Source organism: Pan troglodytes, chromosome 12 (genome assembly GCF_028858775.2).
Source record: "Pan troglodytes isolate AG18354 chromosome 12, NHGRI_mPanTro3-v2.0_pri, whole genome shotgun sequence".
In the NCBI taxonomy this organism is placed as follows: Eukaryota; Metazoa; Chordata; class Mammalia; order Primates; family Hominidae; genus Pan; species Pan troglodytes.
The window spans coordinates 118540194-118560069 of record NC_072410.2 but is presented as its reverse complement, the minus strand read 5'-3'; the positions used below and the strand labels follow the sequence as shown (position 1 = coordinate 118560069).

Below are 19876 nucleotides of genomic sequence, written 5' to 3'. Positions count from 1 at the left end.
ATGAGAACACATGGACACAGGAAGGGGAACATCACACACCGGGGACTGTTGTGGGGTGGGGGGATTGGGGAGGGATAGCATTAGGAGATATACCTAATGCTAAATAACGAGTTAATGGGTGCAGCACACAAACATGGCACATGTATACATATGTAACAAACCTGCACGTTGTGCACATGTACCCTAGAACTTAAAGTATAATAATAAAAAAAAACATTGAATAGAAAAGTAGATGGAATGCCTTGTTTTTAAATTGTCTACATTTTGACATTCTCTCATAAATGATTCCAAACTGCTCCCAAATATACCTGTCTCCTTTCATTCAATTAACTTTACTTTTAACTACTCCTAATAACAATAACTAACTGTCTATTTCTGTGGTAATTTGCTTTTTGCTGCCGCCTGCAAGTCAATTTCAGTTATCCTTGGACCTTTGTTTTCCATCTTAAGTAGGAAACTCCTAGGAAAGTGGTGTCCAGTAGAACTTTCTGGGGTGAGGGGAGAGTTCTCACCTGAGCTGTCTGTTCGAGGAGCTACTGGCCTCGTGTGGCTCTAGAATACTTGAAATGTGGCCAATCGCCTGAGATGTGGCTGAGAAACTGCATGTTTATTTTGATTTCCTTGTAATTAAAAAAGGAATTTAAATAGCCACGTGGCTAGTGTTGGCCATATGGGACAGCAGTTCTAGGAGGCAGTGGTGCCTTGGTCACTCACGGTCAAAGCACAGTGCTGACAGTGATGTTATCAAGTACCGCAACCTCGTATGTTCCCTCACATGTGCCTCTGTTTATCCTCCAAGAAACTGGGCCTTTGTAAAGAAATAGCTTTATTTGACTTTTTAAATTCACACAAAGATAACTTATTTTCAATTTCTGACAATTTTTCAGTCACTCTTGTATCCTGATGACAGAGTAAGTGACCATAAATAATTCATAGCATAAAGGCCGAGTAATTCTATTAAAATTTTTAAGCCTAAAAATCAGATTAAAAATTCAGTAGGTGATCTTTGGTGTTATTTCATTTTAAGTTGTGATTTGATGTTTTGTCAGTAACTTTTTCTGGATTTATCAACAACACAGTCATTAGAAAGGCTTTTTAAAAATGCATTCCAGGCCGGACGCGGTGGCTATGCCTGTAATCCCAGCACTTTGGGAGGCTGAGATGGCAGATCACCTGAGGTCAGGAGTTCAAGACCAGCCTGGCCAACATGTTGAAACCCCATCTCTGCTAAAAATACAAAAATTAGCTGGACACGGTTGCGGGTACCTGTAATCCCAGCTACTCGGGAGGCTGAGGCAATAGAATTGCTTGAACCCGGGAAGCAGAGTTTGCAGGGAGCCAAGACCATGCCATTGTACTCCTCCAGCCTGGACAACAAGAGTGAAACTCCATCTAAAAAAAAAAAAAAAAAAAGAAAAGAAAGCATTCCAGTATCTATCACCAAGTTTTTAATTTTTTAGTTAATAATTTTTCCTCTAGTTTTCTGACTTCTTAAAGATTAAAATAAAATTTATTTAATTTTTCCTGACCTGACCCTTCCTGACAATCATCTACATGGCAAGCAAAATCATAGAGACAGGGCAGACGTATGCAGTGTGACGATGTCTTCATTTATCCTCTGTTATAAAATCAGGAATAAATTACATGAGGGCAACATGCTTTTATTATCATGTTCAAAACCCAAATGGATAATGCTAGGTTGCTATAAAGTCAAGGATCGCTATCTGTCTCATTTTTAACACAGACATTTTGCTTTTAATGATGTGTTAATGGGAGGAAACATGAATGCCATTCGTGTTATTCTTTGTTCTGGCTGAGGAATAACTGATATTATCTAATGAATATGCAAATAACTCAAGGCCCCTTATTAATTGTGTCTAAACCATCTGTTCCAGAAAAGAGCACTTGTATATCTGCCACATAATGCTATATGAATGCGTGCAGGGAACTGTTTAAGAAACTTGGAGAAGTTAATCTATATATTTTAATGAATCTATGGTTTCACCAGCATCAGTAAATGAGGCAGCTTTCCTAAAATGAAATTAGTTGTTCCAATGAGATTATATGGGATTGAAATTTCACAAGAAAAATGCGAAGAAGAATATTAGTGTTTTAAAGTACCTAAACCACAAATTTTGGAATCCCAAGGTTTTTTAATAGAACCCAATTTATGTGGACTTAATCCACAAAATTCAGTTCTGAGATAGGCATACATTGCCTGATGTATATACACGATTAGTGTAACATACTCATATTTATTCAGGGAACTTACAATACAAATTGTTTTTCTGCTGGTATCTTATAAAAGGTAAATAACAGCTTTGAAAACATTTTTAAGGAAACATGAGATAAAATAGAAATCTTACGCCAGATGTAAAGCACTTCTATAATTAAATTGCAAACAGTAAAAATGAATTGGAAATAAGTTTACTTCTATTTTTGCCTCGCTTCTCTTCAGATTATAATTATTTAACCTCATTTTAGATGGTGGCAGACTGTTTTTCATAAATTCTGTTCCACAATTCAATTTGACTACATGGCTATCATAATTAAGTACAGAATTGTTATTTTTTTGTCTCCAGGAGTAAACAATAGGCGAAACAGGAAACAGTGTTTTATTTTATGTGTATCTCATTGTAAAGACACATGTTTTTCACCTCTTTGGATTACAGTCTATAACTCAAATATGATTTTATTTTATAAATAAGTCTGGCACTCATTTATATCCTAACTAATGGGCACTTTAACAAGTTTTTAAAAATCTCAAGTCAAAATTCTTTGCATAAGTAAACAAAGCATTGAACTTGTGATTTGTGCTTGAAACAAAATAAAAAGTATTAATTTGATAAGATTTCTTCCCCACCGAATACAGCTTTGGCCAAGGTCTAGATTCAGGAACAAACTAATAACTTTTAAGAATAGAAAGTCAATTCTTTCCTAATACAAAGCTGAAAATTATTTTGGAGGTATTTCTTCAGGATTATGTAATACAGTCACATAATTATGGTGATATATTCATTACCACCCAAACTAATCTCTTAACAATTATAAAAATATTGTGCCCCTGTGTACACACACATACAAAGAGACAATAATCATCTCTTTGGTGTTTATATTCAATCTTAGTATAATTAAATAGCATCTTTTTATAAAGTGTGGAGAAAGCAAACTTGGGACTCTGTTTCTAGCCTGTGTACAACCACAAGTTATGTATGAGGTTTCTGGATGTCACAAAGTTTTTGTTAGAAACAAAGTAATAACAATTGCCACAGCCCACAGTGTGTGGTATGCTCAAAGAGCCAAGCAGAAGGTACAAAGAATAACTTTGAAAATTCAATATTTTCATATCCATGGAAGGTAGTATTTTAAAAATCACTAAAATATATATTAAATACATGCCCTAATGTTAGAATGCTCACTTTAAGCAATCTATGATATAAATATGTTTTCTCTACATGTAACCTGACACAAGCAGTCGCTATTAATGACCGTACTTTCTCCATTTGCAACATCTTGGGAACAGGAAGAATAGAAAGACATCTAATGTAATATGAAGATTATAGTTAATAATATTATATACTGAAGATATGATAAGACAGTAGATTTTTAGTGCTTTTACTGAACACACAGTAAAGCAAGCTATGTGAGATGACAGATGTGTTGATTTGCTTGACAATGGTAATCATTTTACTATGTATACCTACTATGTCAAAATAGCATGTTGTATGCCTTAAACATATACAATAAAAAGTTAATTAAAACACCTTTAAATATGAATCAATTTTCTGTTTACCTTTCTAGAAATACATTGGGCTTTTATAACTTCTATTAGATAAAACTTTCCCCTGATATGTAGTATCCCTAAATGCTCCAGAAACGTGTAAGATTGTTTCCTTTAGAATACACTTTATTGGTCAAATTTTTGAGAAATCGAGTCATAACAATGTTGTGGTTTCTCTCATTTTTCCAGCAATACCAACATTGGCCAGTATACGATGTTAAAGTGTATGCTTAATGAGCCAGTGGCTTCATTTATATTACACTTGCATCATGCTTTTAAAGTGCCATATTGTTTAGTTAGTTAATTCAGAAGCAGGCATGGTTCTTTGCTATTTCTTGTTAATGACTCCCATTGCACCAATCTTTTTGGCTTCTCAATTATATTATGAAATTGATTTTTTAAAGTTGTTTTAGATATTCATTGTATTTTCTATTATTGAATTTCTCCAACTAGTAGTATAAATGTGGGCCTTTACAACTTTTTTTTTTTTTTTGAGACACAGTCTCTGTCACCCAGGTTGGAGTGCAGTGGCGTGATCTTGGCTCACTGCAACCTCTACCTCCCGGTTCAAGCGATTCTCGTCGTGGGCCATTATATCTTACTAAGTCCCTACATGTTCTCTCTTTTTTCTAATTCCATAGTCTCTGTCCATGATTTTGTTACTTCTTGCCAGTTAAGTACTTCTCTAATGGTTTCCTATTAGATCTCCCTGTTCCTATTCCATACCTCCTTCAGTCTCTCCTAAACAGCACACACCCCTTTTCTTTCAATCAATATGATTTCCATCTCTAAAAGTCTTCCAGAGATTCCCATTGCATACAGACTTTTTTTTTTCTTTTTTTTGAGACAGAGTCTCTCTGTTGTCCAGGCTGGAGTGCAGTGGTGCAATCTCAGCTCACTGCAACCTCTGCCGCCTAGGTTCAAGCGATTCTCCTGCCTCAGCCTCCCGAGCAGCTGGGATTACAGGTGCCTGCCACTGTGCCCGGCTAATTTTTGTAGTTTTAGTAGAGACGGGGTTTCACCATGTTGGCCAGGCTGGTCTTGAACTCCTGACCTCGTGATCCGCCTGCCTTGGCCTCCCAAAGTGCTGGGATGGCAGGCATGAGCCACCGCGCCACATAAAGACTTCTTTAGCTTGATTTTGGTATCTTTCACTCTACAATTCTTACCTGCTCAAGAAAAAAAGAGGCTGAAAATGAGACTTCCCGGCATTCTTCAGATCACTGTCACTCTTCGCTCTCTGCCCTCCTCCGTGCTTTTGTTTGTGTTTTCTCTGTCAGTTTTCCCACTGCCTGTCTGCAGTTTGGGGCATACCAAAATGTCACTATTTTTTCACATTTCAAAGTGCTTTTTTTTAACTTGTGTTTGAGTTTTCTCCCTCGTGTGGTGTCTTATTTCCATCTTAGTTCTTATTCCCGTCTTAATCCCCTCACTGTGATGGGATTACTCATTGCAGCTTACACATTGTCTTGCACAAAATAGATGCTAGGAAAACTTCTTGAATTGAATTAACTGGCCACTATTTTTATAATTAAAAAAGTAAAAGAATAACTAATTTTTTTCAGTTTTCCAAGTATGACCTCTATTTCATACCTATGTATCTTCTGAACTCAGAGTATAAATGTAAATATTACTTTTCAGCTAAATATAAATAAAAATACTACCTTTCAGCTATACTAGGTGGTCTCTTCAAGCAAAAGCATGCAATGAAAGCTGTTGAAACTCCTTCAGATATACATTGGATCCAGGTTGCCCTGTGTCTATAATATTGGTGATCACTATTTCGCACGCCATAGTGTCAGAAAGTGTGCTTTTCATTCCCTAGATCTTGTTTCTACAGCTACCCCCTACAAGGTAGCTTATTGCCTCTATTTTGCAAATAATAACTTTGACACTCAGGAAGGTTGAGCAATTCCAGAAAGTTATAGAAACCCAAGATAAAATGGCAGAATGTTTATTTTGTTTGTGCTATTCATAGTTCTGTTTTGGCTGTTGAATGCTCTCTGTTGGGAAGGCCTCCAAACACTGACTCTGTCTCAGGGAGCACTTATGCAGACTCTGCAGAGATCCCCTCTAAGACCTCCACACTGCATCTTTCTCTGATTTAGGCAAAGTTCATTCTGCTGACCTCTTGCAAACTCCCATCAGTTCCTGCCCCTGGCAGTATATCCCTGGTGTCTCCTTCCCTTGCATGGCCTCCCTGTTGGAAATGTTTTCTTCAAGCTACTGAAACCTAGCTTTGTTCTGTGGTGCACCCTCAGGTCTTGGGAAAGCTGGCGCATTCTTTTCCTGAGAGGCACAGGCTGTTCTCATTTGCTTCCTCACTCTGGCATTGTGGGCTGCTCCAGCAAGCCCCGCATTCTGAGGCTTCGTTGGGTGAGGAGCAGACACTAGTGTTTGTGCCTCTAAACTTCAGAGGACAGATGTTAATTTCTGCTGAGAATTTCCTTATGCAGTACTGGGTGCAGCTATAAATTTCTACAGCTCTGCCAAGGATTTATGTTAATAGAAGCCATCGCTTAACATCTTGAGTCTCAACTTAGCTTTAAAATAGGGAAGATAAAATCAACTTCATAAAGTGGTAAAGTTTGAATCAACTCACGTAAAGTACTTAGAACAGCATCAGAAACACGGTAAGCATTTAAAATGTATTATTATGAGTGTTAGTGTTTGTCTGAGGTCTCTTGAGGGTGTCTCATTTGGACAGAAGGGGCAAGTACCTCCTTCCCGTTCACCTGCAAGTTAGCATTCTTGATTACTACAAATTTCCTTCAAATAAATTTCCCCAGTAAAATGCTAGCCTTTATTTTTATAATGTAAACTCCTGAGAATTGTGTTTGCTGGTTCAGTCTGGCTACCTTTTAACACATCCTCTAGGCTTGTACACAATTCCTCTCTAAAACAGGGGCCACTTACTGTCAATAACTCTCAAGACCTTTGAGGTCTTAGCTGAAACTCCAGAACACTGGGAAGGATTCTCTGCACATTGTTTTATAAGGAGAAACACAACTTCTCCTCTAGAGGAGCCCGAGAAGGAGTGACATGAATTAGAGAGGCACTAGCATCTGTGCCAATTTTCCAGTAAAACTCTAATGGCAATGAGATGTTCACTCTTCTTATTTTCTGGATTACTTCCTTTCTCTAAATTTATGTTAATGTGTATATTTATGGAAATATGAAAGAATGGGGCCATTCTCTAAATAATGTATGCAAGGTTCTCAATGAAAATGAGATGTCTGTAAAAATTTACTATTTGCCAATAAAACACGATATTGAATCAAGTAATGAATACATTAACTAATCACAAGGAAATTATTAATTTTATTGTGTTTTACTATTGAGAAATATTGGAAAAATATTTGAGCTGGCATGGAAGGCAGAATTATAGAGCCCCAGAGATGTTCACACCTCCATCCCTGAAACTAGTGAACATGTTACCTTATGTAAAGAAAAGAATTTTGCAGATAGAGTAAGATTATGGCCTCAAGATAGGTAGGGGAGCCGGATAATCCAGGTGAACCCAATAAAATAACATGAGCTCTTAAACAAAACCTTTCCCAGCTGAGGTTAGGATCAGAAGTTGTGACGATGAAAGAGTGGTCAGAGAGATGCAGTGGTGCTGGCTTTGAAGATGAAGGAGGGCCATGAGCCAAGGAATGTGGGTGGCATCTAGAGATTGGAAAGGGCAAATAAGCGGACTGTCCCCTAGAATTTCCAGAAAGATATGCAGCCCTGCTGATACTGTATTTGTAGCCCAGTGAGACCCATGTGGGACTTCTAACTTACAGAACTATAAGAAAATAAGTTTTCGTTAAGTCAAGTTTGTGGTAATTTGTTATATTAGCAATATAAAAGTTATCCAGTACCCAAGGCCATGGGAACTCACCTCTTGCATCACTATGACCTGAATGTGAGACATGGAGTCAAAGGAGATCATTTTTTGAACTTTAAGGTTTAATGACTGCCCTACTGGATTTTGAACTTGTGTGGGGCCTGTAGCGCCTTTGTTTTGGCCAATTTCTCCCATTTGGAATGGCTGTATTTACCCAATGCTTGTATCCCCATTGTATCTAGGAAGTAACTAACTGGCTTTTGATTTTACAGGCTCCTAGGTAGAAGACTTGCTTGTCTCAGATAAGACTTTGTGTTTGGACTTTTGGGTTAATGCTGGAATGCATTAAGACTTTGAGAGATTGTTGGAAGGACATGATTGTGTTTTGAAATGTGAGGACATGAGATTTGGGAGAGGCCAGTGCTGGAATGATATGGTTTGCCTGTGTCCCCATCCAAATCTCATCTTGAATTTTAGTTCCCATAATCCCTACGTGTTGTGGGAGGGACCAGGTGGAAATAATTGAACCATGAGGGCGGTTTCCCCCATCCTGTTCTCATGATAGTGATTAGTTCTCAGGAGATCCGATGGCTTTTAAGGGGCTTCCCCTTTCACTGGGAACTCATGCTTCTCTTACCTGCTGCCATTCAAGACGTGACTTTGTTTCTCCTTGACCTTCCACCATGATTGTGAGGCCTCCCCAGCCATGTGGAACTGTGAGTCCGTTAAAGCCCTTTTTCTTTATAAATTACCCAGTCTTGGGTATGTCTTTGTTAGCAGCCCGAGAGCATCCAGCTTTTGATGCCCAGAAGCAAGGTACTGCTGTGGAAAATTCCAAAATCAGGGAGGTAAATTTGCTATTGGCCAATGGGCAAAGGCTGAAAGAATTTTGAGTAGAATAATAAAAACAGCTTAGATTGTCTTAAACAGACTGTTCGCAGAAACAGGCACTGTAATGATTCTGATAGTGAGGACTCAGAAGGAAGTGAGGAGCATGTAGAGAAAACCTAATTCATATTAAAGAATACCAAAATCATCATTAATAGGTGACTGGTAGAAATATAGACATTAAAATCACTGTTGCTGAGAGCTCAGGAGGAAAAGAAGAAACATGTAAGTGGAAACTGGAGGAGAGGGAATCATTGCCACATACATGGCAGAAAGCTTAGTGGGGTTATGTCCTGTAATTGTGCAGTAAACAGAACTTTTAAATGATGAAATCGGACCGTTAGTGGAGGTGATTTCCAAGCATAGTGTTGAAGGTGGAAACAGTTTTTTGTTTTTGTTTTCTGCTTACAGTAAAATGTGAGAAGAAAGTGATAAATTAGGGAAGAGCTATAAAATAAAATTGGTCCAGGAGTTTATAATTTGAGGAATTCTCAGCCTATCTAGAGTGTTCAGTCATAAGCGTCAGGCTCTTAGAAGAGGTTAATTTTGTGAGTAAAAAATCCTCTTAATGAGACCAGAGAACACCTAGGAAACTTAAGGATACTGCAATCCAGCCTTCTCAGCTGAAGCCAAAACTAGAAACCAGAGAGATCTGTGAATGAGCCTCTTATATAAATGGAGTGAATTCCGTATCATACACAGAAAACCCACAAGATGGTTCAGAAACTTATATCAGCAGAAACATTAACTAACAGAGTCTAATTGACATGTATAGAACACTCTGGCCAATAGCTGCGTATTATTTTCCAGTGCTCAACAAACGTTCACCAAGACAGACAATGTCCAAATTTCTGTTAATTTGTCTGACAATTTTTAAACAAGCATGTTGAGAACTCTGACTGTGGCTTTGCTCATTTTTCCTTGAACTTCTATAAGCTTTTACTTCATGTATTTTGAAGCCCTGGTATCAGTCATACAAACATTTAAAAGTTTTATATTCTCCAGATGATATGACTTCTTTTTCATTAGGAAATGACTTTATTTATGCAAAGTAATAGTGTTGGTTCAGAAGTCTTCTTTGTCTGATGTCATATAGCCACACCAGCTTCTTTTGAATAGTATTTTCATGATATAGCTTGTATTCGTCATTTTAATGTTAGTCTATTTTCCTTTATATTTAAAATGTGTTCTCCTTTTCTGTGTTGTGGCCTGGAAGCTTTTGATCAGGTGGGAAACTGAGGCAATCCTACGGCTCATCCTCCATGCTTCTCCTCTCTCAATGATCACTGTCCTCCATTGCTTGATGTCTAATATCTTAAAACAATTGCTTCACATATGTTGTCCAGTATTTTTAAGTTTTTTCAATAATAAGAGTAAATTAGATCCTTATTATTACATTCTAACCAGAAATTAAATATGATTGCTCATATGCCACATCAACTCATTTCCTGGGCATCTGATCACATGAAGTTAAAACTGTGGTCACAGGTGGACCTATATGCAAATGTTTATAGCAGCTTTATTTGTGAACATCACATTTTGGAAATGTCTTTCAACTAGGAAATACATAAAGAAAGTATAGTACATTCATAAAATACTATTCAGTAATAAAAAACAACCACATGGATAAATCTCACATGCAATGTATTGAGTAAAAGATATTTTTATGAGACTAACACAGAAGACTACATATTATATAATTCATATTACACCTTGAAAAAGAAAAAACCTAGAGACAAAGCATTTCAGTAGTTGCCCGGGTCTGGGAGTAAGTAAGGCATTTCACTGTAGACTAGTATTGGGTAACTCTTTGGGGCATTGGAACAAATATATATCTTGATTATATTACTATATTAATTTGTCAAAACTCATAGAGCAATATACACCAAAAAATCATACCACAGTTTAAAAAATGGATAAAAAGCATTATGACAAACACTGTAAAATAGATATAAAGAGTAAAACAGAAATTCTAAGCAAGACAAATTAAAAAACACAATCAGAATTGTATTAGAGGCCATGAAGTCAGTGAGAACCCAAAGAAGAAATTGTGATGTTATTAGAGATATATGATCAATTTTCATATGCTCTACCTCCTGCCCCTGAAATAAAAAAAAAAACATTTATGGCAGGGTGTGGTGGCTCACGCCTGTAATCCCAACACTTTGGGAGGTCAAAGCAGGTAGATCACTTGAGGTCAGGAGTTTGAGACTGGTCTGGCCAACATGGTGAAAACCTGACTCTACTAAAAATACAAAAATTAACCAGGCTTGGTGGTATGCACCTGTAATCTCAGCTACTCAGGAGGCTGAGGCAGGAGAAGCACTTGAACCTGGGAGGTGGATGTTGCAGTGAGTCAAGATCATGCCACTGGACTCCAGCCTGGGTGACAGAGAGAGACTGTCTAAAAAAACAAACAAAAACTATGAGTTTATTCACTTTTAATGGTAAATTATTTCAAACATAAATGAAACATAAATAAATACCTAAAGCTGGGTAATTTATAAAGAAAGAGGTTGAATTTGGCTCACAGTTCCACAGGCTGTACAGGAAGCATGGTTGGGGAAACCTCAGGAAGCAGGATCATGGTGGAAGGCAAAGGGAAAGCCGGCACATCACTCATGGAAGGGGCAGTTCAATTGAGGTTTTAGATGTTCCAAAATAACAAAATGTTTGGAGCATTAAAATGTCTTTTGCTAAGTATTCCAGGCACTATTATGCTTTAAATTTAGTCCTTAAAACAACCTTAGTAAGTAGGGGTGCAGTAGATGTAAACATCTTACAGATGAAAAGAGGCTAAACAACACAACATTGGTTACACATCAAATAAGTGAATGGAAGAAAAATAATTGGAAAATAACTTATTCTAGAAAGAACACATATGACAGCAAAACAAGAAAAATATCATTTAAGAAAATAATAGACAAATTTTATTTATGAATATGAATCAATACTTTGAAAACACTACCAAATATAATTCAAGAGTACACAGACAGATACAATAACTAAGACCAGTTATGTAGACATGAAGAATGTGAAAAACATGACTATAAGAAATATAGTTTCATCAATATAATACATATAATACGCCAATAAGTCAATTAAGAATAGTTGAATGCTTATAGGTATTGAGAAGGATTTCCATGGAGTTCAAAACTCATTGCTTATCTTATTAGTAAATGAAAGTATTCTTTATTATGATAAAACGTATCTATTTCAAAGTGATAGTTAATTGTGCATAACCTTGATGTGATTGGGGAGAACAAACTCAGAATCAGGTTGCATAAGTAACCATTGTTACTTAACTTTGATCTGGAAATGCTGGCCAGTTTTTCAAAGGCTTTAAAAATGTCCTTACCTATTGATTCACTTACTGTACTTCCAGAAGGAAGTTTATCCAAAGGAAATTATCCCAAATTAAGAAACAAAAGGAATGCTTTTACACTGTTGGTGGGAGTGTAAATTAGTTCAACCATTGTGGAAGACAGTGTGGCAATTCCTCAAGGATCTAGAACTAGAAATACCATTTGACCCAGCAATCCCATTACTGGGTATATACCCAAAGGATTATAAATCATTCTACTATAGACACATGCACACATATGTTTATTGCAGCACTATTTACAATAGCAAAGACTTGAAGCCAACACAAATGCCTATCAATGATTCACTGGATAAAGAAAATGTGGCACATATACACCATGGAATGCTATGCAGCCATAAAAATATAAGTTCATGTCCTTTGCAGGGACATGGATGAAGCTGGAAACCATTATTCTCGGCAAACTAACACAAGAACAGAAAATCAAACACCACATGTTCTCACTCATAAGTGGGAGCTGAACAATGAGAACACATGGACACAGGGAGGGGAACATCACACACTGGGGCCTGTCTGGGGGTGAGGGGCAATGGGAGGGAGAGCATCAGGACAAATACCTAATGCATGCGGGGCTTAAAACTTAGATGATGGGTTGATAGGTGCAGCAAACCACCATGGCACATGTATACCTACGTAACAAACCTGCACATTCTGTACATGTAACCCAGAACTTAAACTAAAATTATATATATATATATATATATATATATATATATATATATATATATATATATATATAAAAATGCCCTTACCTGTTGATTCACTTATTGCACTTCCAGAAGGAAGCTTATCCAAAGGAAATTATCCCAAATTAAGAAACAAAGTTGAGCAAGCCGTCAGCATTAAAGTCTCTTATCACTCTGATCCCAGTCCACTTTGCATATTGCATTCAAATTATTTGTTTTAATGGTTGTCTCCCTACTGGTGGCGAGCTCAGTAAGGGTAAGAATCATTATCTATATATCGCCAGTGAAAGTGGTCACCTATCCCACTTTTTGACGTAAGTATTGGGCAAAAACATAAATGTTAAACAATGTAATATTATTTATGCATAATAATGCATAATAACCCTAAACATGACTAAATTATCCAAATATTGGAAACATTATATAAACTACAGTGCATCTATTTTTTTAAAATATTAAGGCTGTTAAAATTACATTTACAACAAATTACTAGTTGATAAAATGTACTAAATAGGCATGTGATATATGTGATATGTTTGTAACTGAAAACTGGGTGAAAAGACATTGAAATGTTAATGGTGGTTGCAGTTGTTTGTAGTAATAGGGTAGCTTATTTTTTCTAATTCTCTATGCTTTCTAACTATACTTTAATGAAGATATTTGCATTGTTTAGATAGGGAAAGAATAAACATCCTGAAATAAAAATAGCAATTTATGTCTTTTCTTATTTGCTCTTTAAATACTACATATGACAAACAGATTAAAGAAACAGTTTCTCTCTACAATTAAAACACAACATTGTTAGTATATGTGAATGTCTAAGACATGGGTAATTTGCTGCATTAACTAAAAGAAATTTAACATATGGTGTAATTTTGAGACTATAACAAAAAATATGAAATATTGCTAGAATAAACAAGTTGATTATATACATGTAAAAAAGTAATGGACATATAACTATTAATTTATAAAATGAATAAAAGATATGCATATTAAAATATGTGAATAGAATACTTAGATTTATAGCTGATATGGTTTGGATTTGTGTGCCCACCCAAATCTCATGTTGAATTCTAATCCCCAATGTTGGAGGTAGGGCCTGGTAGGAGATGATTGGATCATGGGGGCCGATTTCCCCCTTGCTGTTATTGTGACAGTGAGTGGGTTCTTACAAGATCTGGTTGTTTAAAAGTGTGTGGCCCCTCCCCCTTCTCTCTGTTCCTCGTGCTCTTGCCATGTAAGATGCACCTGCTTCCCCTTCGCCTTCTGTCATGATTCTAAGTTTCCTGAGGCCTCCCCAACCGTGCTTCCTGTACAGCCTGTGGAACCATGAGCCAATCAAACCTCTTTTCTTTATAAATTACCCAGTTTCAAGTATTTATTTATAGCAGTGTGAGAACGGACTAATACTCTGTATTTAGGTCCATGATTCTCGTTTTTATTTTGATATAATCTTGGTCTCTCGTTGAATCTGAAGTAAATACAGATAAGTTATTTATGACTTTTTTTTTTTTTTTTTTTGAGATGGAGTCTCATTCTGTCACCCAGGCTGGAGTGCAGTGGTGCAATCTTGGCTCACTGCAACCTCCGTCTCCTGGGTTTAAGCAATTCTCTGCCTCAGCCTCCTGAGTAGCTGGGAATACAGGCGCATGCCATCACGCCCAGCTAACTTTCGTATTTTTAGTAGAGATGGGATTTCACCATCTTGACCAGGCTGGTCCTGAACCCCTGACCTCTTGATCCACTTTCCTTGGCCTCCCAAAGTGCTGGAATTACAGGCATGAGCCGCCGCGCCCGGCCTATTTATGACTTTTTAAAGATACACTACATGCACATTTTGTGGAATCTTTTTCTACAGGGTTTCTATAAAGCAGATTTCTATTTGTGAAATTCCAAGTTCACATATGACCTTGCTAAAAATTTAAGATGTGCTCTTTTAGAAGAAAAAATAGAAATTTCTAATATGCTACCAAATTAAAATATTATTGCAAAGTACAGTGGTTATTTAATATTTGATATAGTAGCTTGTGGGAGTTGAAAGCTAAATAACAGCTAACTAAATAGATCTTGTCTTATGGAAAAATTTAGGTTCTATTAGTTTCCTTTTCCTTCTTGGACTTCCCTGAAAAATTCTAGCTTTGTGTTAGTGATGCTTTTTTGCAAGTTGAATGGAAAGGAGCAGTAATGGAAAAAATAACTAAGGCAATCATTTAAATTATGAAAATTAATGACGTGTAAGGGGTAGCCTTGCAGTTGTCTGTCTCATATGCCTGTTCTCATTACCTAAAGCCCTGTAATAAGGGGCAGCTCTGCACCATTTTGCTCTTTCCTTGAAGTACCTGCAGCCACGAGGGCAAGTACAATTCCAGTACGGTGGAGCAGAGGTGAAAGGAACCTGGGTGTCTGTAGAGTGGAGCGGTGCAGAAGCCCTGGGTTCCAGACACCTGTGCTCTTTCACAGGTGAAAGAGAAGCTAAATCTATCTAGCTTAATCAGCATTAAATAATTTGGTACTAAGAAATGCACTGAACCTAAGAAGTAACAGTTTGCACAGAGGAGGAGGTACGGTTTTGTACTCATGATGCCATTAACTAAAAGCCAATAAACTGGAATCTCACCACATTTTCAGAAAAATCTACTACCATGTAAAACCAAAGTCTGGCTTTTAACAGCCTTGAAACCTGGAATCCTGGGATCTATACTCATAAGACATATCGCAATGCTCACAGCCCTTCTAAGGAGCAGAATCGGGAGGCATTAAGGGTGTGGCTGTGGTAGTTCCAGGAACAAGTGACTGCTGGGTGTCCCGTCCTCCCCTCTGAAAATGTGAGTTTCATCGCCCTCATCCTTATCCTTCTCCACCAATGTACATTGGATGTATTGGGGGTAAATAATTTGTCTTTGGGGTTAGGCATCTCAGAGCTGCATATGAGCTTAGCCTTCCACCAAGTGCTGTGTATGTTCAAACAATAATATTCCATAAAGTATAGCACGTCAGAAATGTCCTAACAACTCCCCCGAGTTATCTTTCAGGAAATGAACAGTAAGGTATATTTCACTTTTGAAGTGCAATATTTAAATACTGATTTGAAAATGTTGTAGCAGTAAATATCCCGGCACATTCCTGGGCATGCTATTTAAGAAGCAGCATTAGCAGCAGCGATGGCAACGGCAATGAACCATGTGCTGTGAGAGCCAGCTGTGTACCTTGGACTCCATTGAGAACTGGATACCCTAAATGACATGACCGCCATTTTAGGGATGAGAGAACCGGGGCTCAGGAAAAGGTTGAATATCCTGTCCAAGCTACTACAGCTATTAAGTGACATAAAAGAAATGCAGCCCCATCTCCTAGGCGCTGAAGATTCAGCACTGTGCACGCAACAACAAAATTGTCAAGCTTTATAAATATAGCAACGGGAGAGACATAAGTCTTAGGTTGATCTAAATGTGCTTTGAAATGTGAGGAACAGGAAAAAGTGTTACATTTTCCACAGCCTTAATGGCACAGAATTTTCACTGTATCTGTGAGGGGATTGATTCTGGCTGGATGGGATCATCCTGTTTTATCAGAGTACTCACAATGTTAGACATTTTACAGAATACAGAGCTCACAAAGGCTGTGCATTTTTATGAGCTTATATTGTTTTGGAAATAACACAAACCTAAGTCATTAACTCCTAATGGCTATTTTAAAACATAGCTCTCCTCCTAATTGTTCAGCAATAGGCAGTTGGTTAATGAATTATATGTGTTTTGCAATGTGTGGCCATTAAAAAGTTCATTTCATGAGAATATTCTCTAACATTAAAAATCACTTATGATCAATTGTAAGATAAAACATTGAAGTCATTATATAACAGGCTTATTTTCCTCTTTTCACTAAAAAACATGTAAATAAATATGTAGATGGATAAAAAACGAAAAGGTTAATGGTGACTCAGGTTGGTCGAATTTATATGATTTTTAATTTTTTTATTCAATTTGCTTCATTTTCTGGTATTTCTACTGAGAACATATATTTATAATGAGATTATTTATTTATTGAGAAATTGTTATTGGTTTTCAAAAATAATACATGATCTTTGAAAAGTATTAAAATGATAAGAAAAGGATTAAAAAAAGGGGAAAATATCCCAAATTACATTACCTAGAAAAAAATATCTATACGCCAGGTGTGGTAGCTCATGCCTGTAATTCCAGCACTTTGGGAGGCTGAGGTGGGCAGATAACTTGAGTCCAGGAGTTCAAGACAAGCCTAGGCAACAGTGAGATGCTATCTTTACATAAAATACAGGAACAAAATTAACCAAGCGTGGTGGTGCGTGCCTGTCATCCCAGACACGTGGGAGGCTGAGGTGGGAGGATCGTTTGAGGCTGGGTGGTCAAGGCTGCAGTGAGCCGAGATCATGCCATTGCACTCCAGCCTGGGCAACAGAGTGAGACCCTGTCTCAAAAAATAATAATAATAAAAAATAAAATAAAAATAATCTTTTATGGAAATTTTTGATGACCAGAACTTGAGTTATCCCACTATGCACATTCCCACTAATCTTTTATAAATGGATTATATGGTGAATTATTTTCTATGACTCTGACTTTCCCTCTACATCAGACTTCAGGGCTCTGCCCTTGTCAATAAAATAATTATATCAACAATTTTATTAAACCCTAGTGTATATGAATGTGCTTTAATTTTCTCCCCTAATTACTTATTAATGAAAATTTCAGTTTCTTCCAATTCTTAATTATAAACCATGCTTATATATTTTGCTTATATACTGAAAACATTGCATAGCATGTTTTACTTTTAGAATTGTAAAACTGTATGAAAAAGGAGGACCCGTGGTATATTTTGATAGAAAGTGTATGAGCATCCTCAGTTCCCCAGACTCTGGCCAGGACTTTATCATGATTTATCATTCTTTAAAAATACTGTTGTGCACTATTTTAATGTATTTTATCCTCTGTTTTATGTTCTAAAGTGGGATTACATATGTCCATATTTTTATCTATACTGATATCTGTAAAGTTTTTCCTTGCCCAGTTTTGATATAAAGGTTTGTTAGCATAATAAATGAGTTTAGGGTAGCTTTCTGTTCTTTTCTATATTCTGGAACAATTTATATAAAAATCATCTAGTTTTTAAAGGTTTGCTATAACTGGCACATAAACCAATGTAATCTATTTTATTTTTGATGTGTTCATTGTGGTTGAATAGGGACACTATCAATTGTGGTGTACTAATGTTGTATCTGATTTTGTTATTCTTTTATCTTAAATATCAATAGCTATCAATCATATATCAATTACCTATCATCTATTTTCTATCATCTGTCTTCTATCAATCATCTACCATGCATATATCATCTGTTTCTATCTACATATCCTCTATCATCTATCTATCTATCATCTATCATCTCTCTCTATCATCTATCTCTGTCTATATATTTACCTATTATCTATCATCTAGCTATCTTCATATATCAATCATCTATCATCCATATATCATCTCTCTTCTATCAATCATCTATCTCTGTCATCTATTATCTATCACTTATCTATCTATCTTTTCAAATTTTTACTTGCCTTTAAGTCACTTGCTCACTACTTGGCTGAGGAAAACAGGGTTTTTTGATTGAAATTTGCCCTGAGAGCCACATAATAAGATGATAATGTCACAAAAGATAAGCAAATATTGTTATTAAAAGAAAAAGAAATATATTTTGAAAGAATAAAAATGCCAACATTTTCACTTAAGCTTTTGTCTCTGCTTCTCTAGTTCAAAGGATGAGCATGTGGTATGTTGTCCAAAAACAAATCTGCATTTTAACAAGGTCCCCAGGTGACTCCTGTGCAGACAGTGGTGAGAGGTCTGCTCTGAGGACCCATGTTAGGCTGGTCTGACCCCAGCCAGGTAGCGCTGACATGTGGCTGCTCACAGTGCAAGGCAGAGACACCCCCATGGTCACCTGCTGCATGGGCAGGTGTCCCTCCTGGAATCTGTTGCCTTTATTCTGAGCTTTCATCATATTTTCTCCTGGCAAGGTCCTTCTGAACCACCTGCGACTGACAAAGTAAACCCTCACCTCTCGGTCTGGTTGGTCTGGTGGAGTGCTGCTCTTTTGAGAGGCAGGGCTGCCCTTGAGGACTCACAACCCTCTCATTAGTGGGCTCAATGAGGAAAGTGATTTTCACCATCTCAAATTATGCTCGGGGCAAACTCCAATTCAGTAATCACGTGATTAAAATTTGCCTGGCCTTGTGTTTAGGACACACTCTATCTCAGAACTGTATCAATTTTGGAACTGCTGCAATCCCTTGACCCAGGAAAATGTATCAGAGCCACAGGCATATGCAGGTCAGACATTTCCTCCATGATCTCCATAATAATTTGGGAGAGGCTGGGGACGGAGGTAAGCTAGCCTGCTATCAGAGCGGAGGCGCCATCCTCATGTTGTTTTCTTACTCATGACCAGCTGGTAGCCTACAATTTGGTGCTCCCCTGGAGTGTTTTATTCAAACATATGTATAAGATATAAAATGTAGATGTTTTCCCAAGTAAGCTACAAGGATGTCCTGACATGCTCCTGGTTCTCCGGAACCTGAACCGGTCCTACCTCACACACACTTTAGTGATACAGAAACTCCAGGCAGGAGAAGATTGAACTCTCGGTTTTCCCTGCCGAGGCAGGGTCTTGTCTTGGGTCTAGGCTGCCATAGGAATGGAATGGAATTCTAATTGAGTATCTGTTTCCACCTCACTTGTTTCTTGGATAACTGTGACAGACTTACAAAGTGTGTGTTCCTCCTTGGTGTCCCCAGTTTTTCCTTTAAAATGCTTTATTATTTAGAGCAGTTTTAGTCTCATAGCAAAATTGAGCAGAAGGTACAGAGATTTCCCATACCACAGCCTCCCCCATTATCAACATCCCAGCAGAGCGGTACGTTTGTTACAACTGATGAGCCTGCATTGACACATTCTCATCACTGACGTCCATATTTTGCATCTGGGTTCACTGAGTGTTGTACATTCTACAGGTTTGGACAAATGTATAATGACATGTATCCACTGATAATTCATTCTTTTATATCGCTTTTTATATCTTTTGCACTTCTGGAAATTAGCATTCTTATAGCTTTTCCTATTCACCATATTAAAAGTCACCCTCAAAAAGTAGAGATGGGTGGATGCTTTTCCACGGTAGTGTTCTGCATTTTGTCATCCACGCACTTGTCCACATGCTTGGAGGGGCTGGAGCTGGGATGGTGTGAAGACGCCACTCGGGCTTCCTCTTCATCGCTTCT

General features: G+C 37.2%; 1 long non-coding RNA gene across 1 annotated transcript in view; it reads left to right on the top strand.

Moving 5' to 3' along the window:
- Nucleotides 1–6163: 6163 nt before the first annotated feature.
- LOC134807842 (uncharacterized) overlaps nucleotides 6164–19876 on the top strand; it is a 464445-nt gene continuing 450732 nt past the window's right edge. The window contains exon 1 of the long non-coding RNA XR_010149220.1: nucleotides 6164–6414. This is a non-coding gene — a long non-coding RNA (uncharacterized LOC134807842). The remainder of the gene's footprint in view (nucleotides 6415–19876) is intronic.